At 50.9% G+C, this 15,158-nt stretch overlaps 1 pseudogene; it reads right to left on the bottom strand.

Moving 5' to 3' along the window:
- Window positions 1-8,773: 8,773 nt before the first annotated feature.
- LOC102023940 lies at window positions 8,774-10,827 on the bottom strand (annotated as a pseudogene).
- Between the last annotated feature and the right edge of the window lie 4,331 nt (window positions 10,828-15,158).

Below are 15,158 nucleotides of genomic sequence, written 5' to 3' on the forward strand. Positions count from 1 at the left end.
CAGCAGCAGCTAGGCGCCTTCCACCCCACAGTGCCGGGTGAGCCTTGTGGCCAGGGAGCAGCAGGTGCAGACAGCGGCACAGGTCCAACGCAGTTTCCGTAAAGGCCAAGTTACTGATCCGAAGAGAAGTGTCAATGCTCCGTGAGTTGTCAGTCTGGCTTGAAGACAGAAAAGCAGGACAGATACTCAGATCTCCTGCTGACTGTCGCAGTTTGCCTCCCGTGGTTTTGTTTTGTTTTTTTTTTTTTGTCTTTTTGAGGCAAGATCTCCCTGTCTCCCTATGCAGTTCAGTCTGGCCTTAAGCTTTGTAGTCCAGGCTGGTCTCGAACTCACAACGATCCTCCTGCCTCCGCCTCCCGAGTGTTGGGATTACAGGTGTGCACCACTACGCCTGGCTCCCTAACAGAGGTGGGCTAAAGCTGAGGCTGCAGGATACTAGCACAGTGGCCGTGTCCCCGCAAGAACTGCTGCCAGAGTGTTGTTTTGTCAAGTTTCTCTCTGCGATTTGTGTCATTTCTTGGGCTCCAGGAAGGATTTTCTCAGAGATGTTGACTGACATTTTTGTTATAGCACCGTGCAGACACTTGAATAAGATTCCTCTTTATGATGCACTTAAAGCAAATCTATAATGCCTATTGCTTAAACTTTTCTTTCCTTTTCTTTCTTTCTTTCTTTCTTTCTTTCTTTCTTTCTTTCTTTCTTTCTTTCGTGGCAATGGGTATTGAACCCGGGACCTTCACACTGAGCTTCATTCCCTGGCTTTTAAATTTTTTAAATTTGGGAAGGAGTTTCCCTAAGTCACTGAGTTGCCTAGGTTAAGCTTGAACTTGTGATCCTCCTGCCTCAGCCTCCCAGAGTGCTGGAATTACAGGCGTGTGCCACTGTCCCCGTCTTTAACCCTTTTCTCTTTACCGGGGTTAGTGTCTCTGAAATCCGGCTCAGATTTTGCGAGGGTCCAGGGTGATGATGTGTATGTGGTAGTCTGCTGTGAGCTCAGGCTGTGGGAGGAGACTGCCTGTGCCATAGCCGCGTGACCTTCCGCAGATGCTTGGCTCAGCTTTTGGTGCCGCCTGGGACTCTGAGGAGCGGAAGTGGACCGGGCGTGGCTGCGTGGCTGCAGCAGCTGTGTCCCCAGGCGCAGGTCTCTTGCTCGCCCAGTGCGTGCGCAGGGTTTCTGTCTGTACTTTGTTCTGTGCTGAGTGCAGGTCCCGCCCATGTGCTGGGGAGCTCAGCACTGCAGGGGCCAGGACCTGCTCTTGCTGGTGTCAGCACCTTTGGGACGCCCAGGCCGGAGTTAAAATGGAGGGCGTAGAGACTACTCAGGCACACCCGAGCAGAAGGCCCAGTAGGTCTGGTGGAGGCTGTGATAGCGCATGGGTGCTTCTCAATAGGGTGGGGAAGGACTCCTTCACAAGATACTAAGGTGTTGTTTGTTTCTGATTTTTTGAGACCAGGTCAGGCTTGGCTTGAACTCATGGTGATCCCCCTGCCTCAGCATCCTGAGTGCTGGGATTTCAGGTCAGCACCACCAAGTCCATCTGTACTAAAGTTTTTTTGAACCTTCTCAAGGTTAAAAAAAAGTAATTTTCATGCAGAGCCCATGAGAGTGATGAAGGGATGTAGTTCAGTGTAAGAAGAAATACATAGAAGTACTAAGTGCCTTGCTATATGGTAGGCCTGTTCTGGTAATAGAGATGCTGTGGTGACCACAGGACCTTGTGCCCAAGGAACTTGTGGTAAATTCCTTCACTGCGAGGCAAAGAGATCTGCGCACTGACGTCACCAAGTCACTAGCGTATCTGGAGAGGGAAGAATTGGGAGAGCAGTTGGAGCCGCAGGCCTTAGGTGAGGTGCGTGGTGACTTAGACTGCGAGGTCGTAGCTCAGAGCAGCGGCCGAGCAGTTGCCAGTGTGTGCGGCAATGTGGCAGTGGCTGACATCGGTGCCCACCTTCCTGTGGATACGCGGGCGGTATTCACATTTGATCTTCGCATTGACTGCATTAGAGAGAGATGACACAAACATATACAGGAACAGCAGATAGTTTCGGACTGAGCTGTGACCTAACGTACACAATTTCTGTTAGATATTTACCAGGACTATAATTATCTCCATCTTACAGATGAGGAAATAGAAGCTTAAAGTAGGTCAGGAACTCCTTGCCTTGACTTACGCTCAGTGGCTGACGTCAGACCTTGATCAGAAGTTCCCTGAATCCTGTTTCCGAATTACTCGCCTAGGCTGCTTCCCGTATACGAAAGGTGCAGTTGGCGGAACATCTGGCCGAAGAAGTGTTGGGACGACACCCTGGTGTCTGGCTGGCGTCAGCCGTGGACGGAGAGGAGACGGACAAGCGCGGGCGTGGGGCTTGCATGAGTCTGGCTCCAGGAGGGGTCTGGGGTCCTGCGAGACGCCGCGTGAGCAGCGGTGAGCAGTGGGGCGTGGGGGGCTCTGGATGGAGCACTGGCCGCCTGTGCTTGTGAGCTCCGGGGCGCGAGCAGGCGCCGGGGCGTCGGTGTGGAGTTGGACCTGGTGGCACAGAAGTATTTAAGGAGGGAAAGAACTGACAAACGAGGGGACTGTGGTGTACAAGAGCCTTTTATCTTATTTTATTTTCATTTTTTAAGAGGTCTGGCTAGCTTCCCAGCGCAGAGATGCATCACACTCCAAAAAGGAGCGGGCTTTGCCGCTGCAGTCTCCTCTGCGGGTGTGTTCCTTTCGCTCGCCGTCTGGGTAGTGTTGGGACCCTGCTGCAGGAGCTGGAGTGGGCGAGGGCGTGGACTGAACCCTGCGCCGAACGCTCCTCCCGGCTGGTTTACACGCAGGTTCAGGAAGGACGAGGTCCCGGGGGCGCATTTTCTGTGCTGTGGGCTGTGCCTGACTCGGGCCTGCTCACCCTCTTCTCCCTGCGGCTCTCTTCCTGGCTGCTTGGCTGCTCTCTTCACATCACTCCCGCTGGGTGGTGTCCAGTCGCTGCCGGTGCTACCCGGCAGTCTGTCCGAAAGCCTCCCTCCAGTCTCTGCCCCTGCGTCCCTGCTCAGAGCCGTGTCTGCACGGCCCGCAGGGTGGCCGCTGTCCGTCCTGTGCTGCAGGAAGCGGAGAACTCCATGCCCGCCCGGCAGTGCGGCTCCCAGGGCACTGGCAGGACAGGCCTGCAACCTGGATCCCCTTTGCTCTTTTTGCCTCTGTCCCTTGCCCTGTGGCTCACCCTGACTCCAACACAACTGTGGCCACACCAACCCAGGCCTCCAGGGGTCAAATGGGTGGGAGCGGGCGAGACATACCCTTCCGGGCCTCCTTCTGGGACTCTGCAGGTGCGAGGCCCAGTGCCAGCCCGGGACGTCTGGCGGGATAAACCGGTGCCCTCTGCTGTCAGAGCCTGGCACAGCGGGAGTCCGCCTCAGCCCACCCTCCCCGAGACAAGGGGCTAGGGGTCTGGGGCTGCAGATGTGTACCTAGCACGCCTGAGGCCCTGGGTCCAACCCCCAGCAGAAAAATCTTCACAATTACAAGAGCCCATGTAGATTTTTAAAAACAAAATTCAATACAGCAGGTTTCAGAGTTAAGATGCCCGCCGTCCTTCGATGTCAGCGTCTGGGATAACTACTGTTCGCCTATTTTGCTGCAAATCCTTCCGGATGTCTTTCTCTGTGTGCTTCAGCTGCGCAGACCTGTTTGTGGTGGAGTGGCTTTATACGTCATACTGTTTTCTGCAGGTTGTCTTTCTCATGACAGCATATCATGGCGTCTTTCTACTCTACTGCCTGTAGTTCCACCGTATTTTCCTATTTTAGCACTCTAAGTCTGTGCAGTTTTATTCAGATGTGGCATTCTCCTGCTTCCGGACCACTTCCTGTGGCTACCAGGGAACCGTGCAGCCCGCTTTCCCGGGAGACCTGGCTCCCCGTGTGGAACCTCAGTCCAGGGCCCTGGACCCTGCGGTTAGGAGGGGCAGCGCTGTAGGCACCCGGCCCGCCCCGTCCAGACCGCTCAGCCTGCACCTCCCAAGGTCTAGAAGTAAACTTCGGTTTCTGCACCTGAACAGGCCCTGCTCCCCTTCCTTAGACCGCACTGCGGGGATTCGGGGCTTTCCAAGTGCACATTTCATCAGGGACAGGAGATTCCCTGCCTGCCCTCCACAACACGCTCCGCCCTGGCAGCACGTTCCATGTGGACGAAACAGGTGCAGACAGGAAAGGGGATGCGCTGGCTTGGAGTCCTGGCTGTCACTCGAAGGCAACCCTGCTGCTAACTTGTTTCTAAGGGGGTGAATTCTGAGGAAGGGTCCCGGCTCAGCCAGTTCTCCTCAGGCTTCTCCCTACTTCTGAGGAGGCAGCGGCGGGCTCTCTCTCTGGGCCAGGTGATGTCTGACTGTGGACACGGACGTGGAGACAGCTCTGACGCTCCCTCTCCGTCCCCTGGAGGGCCTGGCTTTCCCGAACTGGTTCCAGCGGTGCTGACCCCACTGCCGGTGCCCTGCAACCTGCATTCTCATAGCGCCACTCACGGGAAATCACCTTTCCTTCAGTGCACCCAACTCCCAGAGTATTTCATTCATCCTGCTCATTTGCTCGGTATCCACTTCGTGCAAATGCTAGGGCTCCCGGCCCTTCTTGCTTTTGAGGAGCTCCGGTTGCGGGGATGGAGGCCGTAAATTAACAAAATCAACGAGGTAAGCATGATTATAACGGTGCTGCTTTAACGTTTGGAAGAGAGGTGAGCTCTGCCAGAGGGGAGGCAGGCCTTCCTTGGGGCCATACTTGGGCTGGATTGAAAGGATAATTAGATTGCCTGTTGGAGAGGCCGGAAAGCACAGTCAGGTGGGAGGACGTGCTCAGGGACAGGGCACTGGCGTGACTCAGAGGACGGCTCCAGGGTGTCTGGTGGGGAGGGAGGGACTCTGTGCAGACGCAGTTTGCCGAGTGAATGCAGCAGTGATTGGGACAGAACGTCATCATTTCGAAATCCCCAGTACACGGATCTCAGTGTTGAGTGTCAGCAGCTGCCAGCAGCCCAGAAAGAGACAGGGAAGAAGTCGGGCTGGGGCCTTGGCTCAGGGGTGGGCGCTTGCCTAGCATGTGGGGTCCCTGCTTTGCAAAGAGAAAAAAAATCAAGTCTGGGTCCAGTCACTATTTAATAGGAATAGAGATCCAGAGGATGGGGGATGTTAAACCACAGCATGAAGGTTAGTGAGCAAAATCAGGGAAGGATTACAAGACACCGGACTCAACTCCTTTAATGAATGAATGCAAGAAGACAATACCGGCGAAGGCCCTGCGGCTAAACAGAAAGACCTGGTCTCAACCCATGGGTCTCCTCTGGATCCCGAACACGGGTGACATGCTATGAGACAACTGGACATTCGAATACTGGATCCCCGATGCTACACAGGGATGATGAGACCGTCAGATGTGCTGCTGTGGGTTATGGTCACTTCCTGGTAATCCGAGCAGTGCACTGGGGTTCTGCAGGCTGAAATGTCACGGCCAGGGCCAGGGCACTTGGCCCCCGCAGTGTGGCGAAGAGTGGATGGAGCTGCGCACGGCACACTCTTGGCTGTGAGCTGCTGGTCCCGGCGGTGCGGAGGATCATTGTAGTGTTCAGTCTGATGTTTCTGCAGGTCTGAGGTTCCCCGAAATGAGTTTTTGCATGTTGGAGTTGAGAACAAATAGCTGTGTGTGACCGAGGAGGTGGCTGCTGGGAGCCGCAGGAGCTGGGGTGACGCTTGCTCAGGAAACTCTTCTCCCGCCACCCAGACGCCAGCAGGTCATTTTCAGCCTGGTGGGGAGATCACAGGATGGGCCCAGAGCAGCCACAAGCGAGGAGAGGCCGACCCGTGGGGACACTGCGCCACATTTGAGCTGGAACAGCTTTGCTTTGAACTTCCACTGCATATGGCTGCGGGGTAATATTCTACTTAAAAACAGGGTTCTGGAAGATTTAAAAAATTTTTCTCTACTGCCACTGAGGGAACAGTTAAATATTTTAAAGGCTGTCACCTGAGCTGTGACGGGAAGATTGTAGTCCAGAAGTGCAGGAGGTAGAGAAATTACCTACCTTGCAGCCACAAGGTAGTGGCGGTGCTGTAAGCGAAGGGGGCCTGTGTTGGAGAGGAACGTGGTGATGGAGATTTGGTTCAGGAGGCGAGCGTCTGTGCTGATACGCGTGTCCCAGGGAGGCCACGTGCACAGTGAGGAAATAAGCTCACTGGTTTCCAAAGCGGCAGAGCCAGCCCCTCAGAGCACGCACCACACACGGGCTGGAGGCCACTGCCTCCTTTCCCATCTGCTCTCGGCAGAGCAGAAGCAGCACTCAGACCCTCGCCGCAGTCTCCACATCTGTGGCTGAGTGTCCCATCCGGTCCCCTGTGCACACAGCCGCCCGTGTCAGCAGGTCGGGACGATGCCAGCAGACTGGCTCACAGTGGCTGCTTCTGCACCGTCACTCCTGTCTCAACGGCTGCTGCTTCCTGTACACATGACTGTATCTTCTTTTTCATTTTTGAGACAGGGCTTGCCATGCAGTTCAGGCTGGCCTTGAACTCTCAGCAATCCTCCTGCCTCAGCCTCTGGAGTGGTGGGTTTACAGGCACGGGCCACCACGCCTGGTACAACTGTATCTTCTTGACTGACTTTGCCTTCCTGTAACAGTTTCATCTCCAGACGGAAAGACTCCAACAGTTTACCATTTTTTCTTTTCTCTCTGAAACCTTGGAGCCTGTCCAGCTACAAAAATCCACCAAGCTTTCGCCTGCTAATCTCTCCCTAGGCTTCTGGCTCCTCGACCCCGGGTCCTTATGTGTCCTGCACCGAGTTGCCTGTGTGTAAGGAAAATAAGCTGTTAATGCCCAAGACATGGGTGAAAATCCTTTCTGTACATTCTCATGAGTCTCCATGGTCTGGTCCCACTCCACTCGAGTGCGCATATGACTGCTTTGTGTGTGTGTGTGTGTGTGTGTGTGTGTGTGTGTATGTGTGTGTTTGTTTTACCCTTTCAACTTGAGGCTTGGATGAGGCCTCCCTAGTTTTGATCTTTTTTGCTGAAGGCAGTTTTTATCTGAAGGCGGTTTTGATCTTTCTAGCCTTCTTGGGGTGTGGAACTTTTATGGAATTCCTTGAGAATCTGATAATAGCTTTGGGCGTTCTTCTCAAATAACAACAACAGATCCAACCAAACAAAATAACCTCAGTTGCGTTTTGCAGGCAGTTTGAAAGTTTCTGGACTTTCACATCAAGAACACTTGGGAGTGGACGAGATTGCTTGATAATAAAGCAGTATTCTTTGTCCTATCCAGACCTATTAAATCAGGATTTCTGGCAGGAGGATCAGCAGTTTAAACAAGCTTCCTGGTAATTCTTTTCCTTTCTTTCTTTCTTTTTTTTTTTTTTTTTTGAGACAGGGTCTCTCTATGTAGGTCAGCCTTGTCTTGAACTCATTATGTAGTCCAGGGGGGCCTCAAACTGAAGGTGATCCTCCTGCCTCAGTCTCCTGAGTGCTGGGATTATAGGCGTGTGCCACCACGCCTGGCATTCTTGGTAATTCTTAACTGTGCTAAAATCTGAGATATTGTGCCAGAAAGACGGCTTCTCTTCAGTGATCCCATCTTCCCCTCCTGGCCGCTTGACCGTGGCCGCAGTGCTGAGTCTCTGAGGCCAGGTTCTCAGCCCCCTGGGGGGCCGTGGGCCCTTGCTTGGAGAAGCTCTAGAGTCTGATAGTGGGTCCAGGTCTCCTCCAGCTCTGAGCAGCTGTGAACCCACAGCCTCAGCTCCTCTGCCCCCATCTTCCTCTGTCCAGATGTGAACGTCCCCCACCCCCAGGCACGATGCCTGTGTGTCCACAGGTTCGCCTCTTCCCAGGGGTGTTGCTCCTGCAGTGTAGACAGTGATCTGGGGCCTTGCAAGTGGGCTTAGAGGGATACAATAAAAAACTTTGCACAGTTAAGTCTACCTTTTTTTGGGTTGTGTATTGGGGGTTGAACCCAGGGCGTTTGCACTGAGCTACATCCCCAGCCCTATTTTTTTTTTTTTTTCTTTTAATTTTAAGCAAAATCTTACTAAGTTGCCCAGGCTGAGCTTAAGTTTGAGATCCTCCTGCCTCAGCCTCCCAGAGTGCTTAGATTACTGTTGTGTACCACCGCACCACAATTTCAGCCTATATTTTACTAATGTACCTAGCTACTCTCATGAGGTTCAAAACTGGTGACAGTTGAGAAGGTCAGATTGGGCAACTTTCTTTTCAGTCTTTTTTCTTTTAAAATTACATTTGGACCTTTAAGAAACATAGACCAGGGGCTGGGGATTTAGCTCAGCAGCATAGCGCCTGCCTGGCAAGCGCAAGGTCATGAGTTCAATTCCTGGTACTGGGAAAAAACCAAAAAAAAAAAAAAAAAAACAAAGAAAGAAACAGACCATCAGATACACCACTATTCAGTAAGAATTTATTCTAGTTTTTAGGAAGCGTACCTGTCACAAACTATCTTGCTTCTAGTCTCCAAGGCTTTACTAAGAGTTTATCAAAAAGGTTGGCTCTGATCTCTGGGATCTGAGCCTTGAGTTTTGAATGCTTTGATTATTGTAAAATAATTTCAGGTGGACAATTTGATTCCCAGCTATTTTTCTTCTGGAACGGGCTAGTCATTTTGAAGTTATCTAGTCCATTACAAAAATGTCCCATTCCTTAATAGAATACTTGTGATCTATTATGTCTTTGGAAAACCTGGTTAAAAAAAAAATACCACCCCCCTACCCCCCACCCCCAACCCCCCGTACAATAAGGATGAATTTACCAGGACATTCCCCATGTTAAGTAGAACAGAAAGCAGTAAGGATACTGTGCACGAGCTGTGCCGTGTAACGACCATTTCCTCACTGGTGACTGCGCTAGGGACAGACACTGCACCCGGGCCAGCACCACTGGAGTGCAGCTAGGCGAGGGCTCGCTCCGCCCGGTGACACAACGCATGGTACTGGACAGTGATTAGAGACCGACAGGGACGGTGAACACACACACGTGTGCGCACACACACACGCCTCCACGCGGCCGTTCTCGGGGCGCCCTCCCGGCTGCTGTGCTTGTCCTCGGGCCTGGGCTGCCTCCCGGGCGCTCTGCTGGCTGTCCGCTGCCTCTTCAAGGTGCATCTCCTCGGGATGCTCGTCATCCTTCTCCTCGGCTTTGTCTGTCGCCTGCTCCTCCTTGGGGGACCAGGCCGCCCAGGCTGCCCCGGCTGCGCTCGGCCTGCTCCCCCGGCTCCTCCTGCTCCTCCTGGCTCTTGCGGGCCTGGTCTTCAGCCTGGGCGATCTCCACCGCTATCTCCACGTCCACTTCCACCTTCAGTCCACACAGCATTTTGAGTGCACTGTTGAACGAATCTGTGCTTTCCAGGAGTTTCCACTTCTTCTGCTGTGGTGCCTCCATCTGGAGAAGTTCAGCTTCCAGTGTTCGCTGGTGAACCACAAGGGACGGGACCTGGCGCTTGAGGACCTGCATTCCAGCTGTCGCGACGACTGACCAGGCGTCCAGCACCACGCTCTGTCTGAGGACCTCACTGATGAGGCGATGGTGTCTCTGGAAACGGGCGGTGGCCGTGCGCTTCACGGCCAGGCCACCACTGTAATCGTCTGGGTCTCCCGCGGGCTGCACGCTCACGTCGGGGTCTCCTTTCTCCATGCGCAACTGTCTCCGGCAGCTTCTTCCTCCAGCGCGGCTTCGGCGCGGCTTTTTGCACTGATGTAAGGGAGGTTCTCGGGGGAGTCAGGGTAGGCTTTCCTAGATTCATTGTGCTCTCTCTTTTCTGCCTCGTGTTCGTTGAAATATTCTTGTTTCTCTTCACCAGTGAGCTCCCACCACATGCCACCAATAATCTTGCCAAGCTCCCACAACTTTAGGTCAGGGTTGGAAGCCTTTACTTTCTGCCACACCTCATGTGGGGCACCAGCACCTTACCTGGTGGCTTTGCGGCTTTTGGAATCGCAATACCAGAGGGCGCCGTGACCCGGCTGGTGGTGCGAGATTCCCTCCCAGCCTGTAGTTGTTGTGGTGAGATGACCCCATGGATTGCAGCCCACAAGCCCTGGTGTGCTGGGCATTTGTGTTGCAGGAGCTGGGGCGGGAGGTGGGGCATAAGATGGTCTTTCTGACATTTTGGAAGATTAAATTCTCAGTTCCTTAAGAATGAATCTGAGGGGGCTGGGGATTTAGCTCAGTGGCACAGCACCTGCCTGGCAAGCGCGAGGTCCTGAGTTCAATTCCTGGTACCGGAGAAAAACCAAAAAAATTTAAAAAAAAGAATGAATCTGAGACACTGTGGGCCGCTGGTGCCTGCAGCTCCGCTCCGTGTCCTGTGTCCTGGCTCGCCGAGTCTTTTTTCTCTTAATTGAACCTTTTCTTTTTTATGAGCTATAAATGTTTAAAAATATAATTGAAAATAGTTCAGAAAATTTAGCCTTTTTAATGGCAGAGTCCACTATAATCCATTGTTTCTCCCTCTAACGGCAACTATGGTTAACATTTTGGCATCCACTCATCTATTTTTAAACATAACATAATAGAGTTTATACAATACATACAATAGTGCCCTGTTTTTCTTGCCTAACATTGCTTTAGAATATGTCTAAGTGGAGTCTTGATAATTTTCTCCTGGCTGCCTGGGTATAAGCGTATTGGGCTGAGGATGCAGCTCAGGGGTAGAGTATTTGCCTGACATTATTTATTTAACTTTTGCTCAGTTGCTGATGCTTGGGTGTTATACCCATGTCTAGCATTATGAATATGCTGTAATAACATATTTACACCTACGTCTTTGTTTTTGGAATTACTCCCTTCAGAGAGGAACTTGCTAGGTTGGAAGTTAGGGTTTTTTTTTTTTTTTTTTGTGGTACTGGGGATCAAACTTACAACCTTTGCGCTTGCCAGGCAGGCGCTTATGCCACTGAGCTAAATCCCCAGCCAGTTAGGGTTGTTTTTAAGGCTATGGGTGTGTAAGTGTTTTCCCGCAAGGGCAAAGCAGGGAAGTGCGCGGGGAGCTGCCCTCCCTGCACACCTGGAGCGTGCGGGCTGTGTCACAGCAGCGAGATGTTATGTGGGGGACATGGCGGGGGACGTGGCGGGGAACAGGATGGAGACAGAAGCTGCCGGAAACAGCTGCCCTCGCTGAGACTGGGCTCAGCCTTGCTAGTCCTGGCGACCTCACTGTCCGTCCTGTGCAGCTGTCCTCTCAGGCACCGTGCGGGCTTGGGAGTCACTGGGGCGGGGCTCCGGGCAGCCGCACCGGCTTGCCCTCGGTGCGCCTCGCTCTCTGGAGATCTGCCTCCTTTGCTCTCCTTTCTGCTTTGTTGTTTCCTGTCTGGCCCCTTCCCTCTGTCAGCCAGCCTCCTCCGCACAGAGGGGTGCCTAACACCTCGGGGGGTAGAAGCCCTTGTTCTGAGACTCCCAGGTGTGGCCTTCTCTCCTCTGGGAGTTTCTCGTGGTTCCCTCTGTGCAGATCTTGAACACGCTCCCCTCAGCCTGGGCTGGGGTGCTGGTGACCGCCGGCCAGCACCGACAGAGCTGGTGCGGACGGGCATCTCGGGATCAGCAGGTCTCCTGGCTCTTCACTCAGACGGCGCTCACTGTCTGAGGCACCCTCCACACTGTTCGAAGTGGACTTGTTTTTACTAACTCTCCCTACTTATCGCTGTCTTTCTAAGGAGGCACTGAGTCTCATGAAGGGGACGCTAGTGTTTGGCCCACTTAGCCTAATTTCCAAAGGTGACTTCACATCAGGCTCCCCGCTTTGTCTCACTATGAAACAGGGTCTCACTACGTGGTTCAGGATGGCCATGAACTCATTATGTATCCCAGGCTGGCCTTGAACTCACAGTGATCCTCCTTCAGCCTTCTGAGTGCTGAGACTGCATTTGTGCACCACCATGTCCGGCCTGAGCATTGTAGTATTCAGGTAACTGTCAGCTCTCAAAGTACATCACCTGAAAGAAATAGTTATTATAAGATTTACTGCAGAAATCATTGTATCCTGTGGGTTTCAACAAATATAAAATGGTAAGGTTTTAATATAGGATATTTCTTAATAATCAGTGATTAAGAAAGGTTTGAGATGGACATAAAGATTTTTATTACCTACAGGTCCTGATGGAGTAAATGACATGTCTGGAGGACACGCACTTACACACACAGGGCAAGGAGTAAATGGGAGAAGAGAGAGATCAGCCAACCCTACATGTACTAGGTCTTTAGTTTCTGGCTCTCTGTCTGTCTCTCTGCAGTGCTGAGGATTGAACCTAGAGCTTTGCCTATTGATGTCTTTTCTTATAAGGGCACTAATCCCATCATGAGGGTCGCACCTTTCTGACTTCAACTAAAGCTAATTATCTCCCAGAGGGTCCCTCTCCAAATACCATTCCGTGAGGGTTTATTGTGTTGACACAAGGGCTTGGTGGCGGCAGTGGTGTGATTCAGTCTATATCACTAGATAAATTGGACTTCATCAAGAGGGAAAAGTTCAGGGCATCAAAGGGACATTATCAAAATGAGAAAATGACCACCTATTCAATGGGAGAAATGCTTGAAGATCGTATTTGTTAATTTGACTTATCTGAGCTACATAAAGATCTCTTAAGCCCAATAATAAAAAGATAACCCACTTAATAATAGATATAAGAGCTGAGCAAACAGTTTTGCCAAAGAACATGGCCAATGAGCTCAGGAAAATGTGCTTGCGATTTTTAATAATTAGGAATATACAAGTCAAAATCACCATTAGACACCATGTCACATCCATTTAGATGCTGATGATACTAAAGGGCAGATAATAAAAAGTGTTGGTGAGGATGTGGGGAAGTTGAAACTCTTCCACACACTGCTGGTGAGACTATTAAATAGTGCCTGTACTGGGAAGACAACCTTGCAGTGCCTCAGAAAGTTTAAAACAGAGTTTTCCTATAGGCTGGCAATTCCACTCCTAGACACACTGCCAAGGAAACTGAAGATATGTGTTCATACAAAGACTTCTACAAGAATGCTTAGCATTATTCACAGTGGCCAAATGACATCTGACATACTCCAGATGTCGACTCGCTAATTAATGGCTCAGTGACATGTGACCCATCTATGTGATGGGGTGTTGTTCAGCCAGGAAAGAATGAAGTGCCGATCCATGCCACCGCACGATGAACCTGGGAGACCTGCTGAGAGACAGGAGCTGAGCATGAGCTCATAGCTTATGTTCAATTATAGAAATGTTCGCAGTGGGCGCATCTATCCAGATGGGGCAGATACTGGTGAAAGAGCGCGGGGTTTTGGGGTGAATGATGAAAATTGTCAAATGTTCACAGTGGCCATGGTTGCATTAACTCTATATGTTAAAAATCACTGAACTTACCCTTTAGGCACGTCATGGAGTATGTGAATTGTGTCTCCATAAAGATTTTACAGGTTAAATCACTATGATTATTGATGTTTAAGAGGTGTAAAGATAGATGATGGGAAAAAGCTAATCAAATGCAAGTGGTCATTAATTTTGGCAAAAGCTTTACCACCGAGCCATGCCCCGCACCTGTAATTGGCATTTTCCTGCATCAGATACCAGCGCTTCTGAGTTCTCTTTCTATACCAAATTTTGACTTGCCTGCTTGAGGAGACAAATAGTTACATCAAGTTTCCTCGTGATCGCGTGCCAGCTGTTTTAATGGTGTTGCCATCTATATATGGCAATGTTTGTGCAAGCACTTGACATTTGATTGCATATTTGCCCTTATTTATAAAACTTAGCAGAAAATGAATGGAAAAATAAAACGCTGATGTTAGTGATTTTACAGCCGAGACAAAGGAAGAGATCATTTGCTGTGCCAGGAGCAGTAAATTTGATGCTTATTGAGCATAAGCAAACCTGACGACTGTGCTCAGTTACACAGGAAAACAACAAAGCTGGAAGCACACAAACAGCACGTTATAAGTACACGGCCAGCGTTTGTGACTAAGAGCGAGGTGCACGAGTGTAGCTAATGTGTGGCTCTTTACCATGATGCATAGTACAATTTTATTGTGATATACTATTTTTTTCTGACAATAAATTTCTTTTACTCAGCGTTCTTTCTCATCAAACATGACATTTTGGTGACCATGCCCTTAAGTAAGATGTTATAGCATTGCACAGATACCAAAAAATTAATCCCTGGCCTTTGAGGTTTAAAATATGTTTTGGAAACTCAAGGCAGAGATAAAACCTTTACGATTAAAAAGCTTTTGAACTTCAAAAGCTAGAACCATCAATAACCCAGGGCGTAAAGTCATGCCTTAACCACAAGCATGTAAGAAAATGTGATTGGTCAGAGCCAGTTTCTCCAGTGCTTTCTTTTCTCTCAAAGTCTCTGTAAAAATTCCTTCAGCTTGTAAAGTGAAGGGAAATTAGCTTGGGGTTTGGTGAATCCCCAGGCAGGAATCCTGTGGCTCACCTGCTGGAACTTCTGTACCTCTTAAGAAGAAATGGCTGTGTGTGTGCATGCTACAGCCAGGATACAAGAGGATCTAGCTACTGCTCCAGCTGGCGCAGTCCTTGACATCATCCATGTGGTGCTGGTTTTAGGGCATGCAGAATACAAGAGTTGTAGGGCCAGGGAGGCTTCTACTCAGATTTCAGAAGAAAGCCTGGGAGGCCAGCGATGTGCCCCTGCGAGGGCAGTGTGTAAAGCTGTTAGTGTGAAGCTGGAAGTGCAGTGGAGACCCCAGGAACTTGGGGGAGCCAGGAACACAGATCATCCAAGGAAAGCTGCAAGGAGCAAGCAAAGCTGGACCAAAAGATAAGCTGTGAGGGCTGAAATGACCAACAGTGCCACAGGGGCGGGGTTGCCCAAGCCCTTTGGAGTTCAGTTCTTGCCACAAATCACCCCCAGGGAGCTGGACATGGAACTATGGGATTTAATGTTTGTCCTGCTGGGTTTCAGTTTTGCTTTTGTCCCATTGGTTTTTATCCCCCTGTTTCTCCTTTTTTGGAGTGGGAAGGTCTACCATGTGCCATTGTGTGTCAGCAAGGCTTGACATCTTTTTAGTATTTACAGGAGCATGGTGGAGGAATAGCTCCTCACCAGCATGGCGGCCAGGAGGCAGGGAGAGTCCAGGGTTGAGCCAGGAAGGGAGATGTGACCTTCCAGGTTACGCCCACAGCGA

The sequence above is a fragment of the Chinchilla lanigera genome, unplaced genomic scaffold, assembly GCF_000276665.1.
Source record: "Chinchilla lanigera isolate Chin_1 unplaced genomic scaffold, ChiLan1.0 scaffold00110, whole genome shotgun sequence".
Lineage (NCBI taxonomy): Eukaryota > Metazoa > Chordata > Mammalia > Rodentia > Chinchillidae > Chinchilla > Chinchilla lanigera.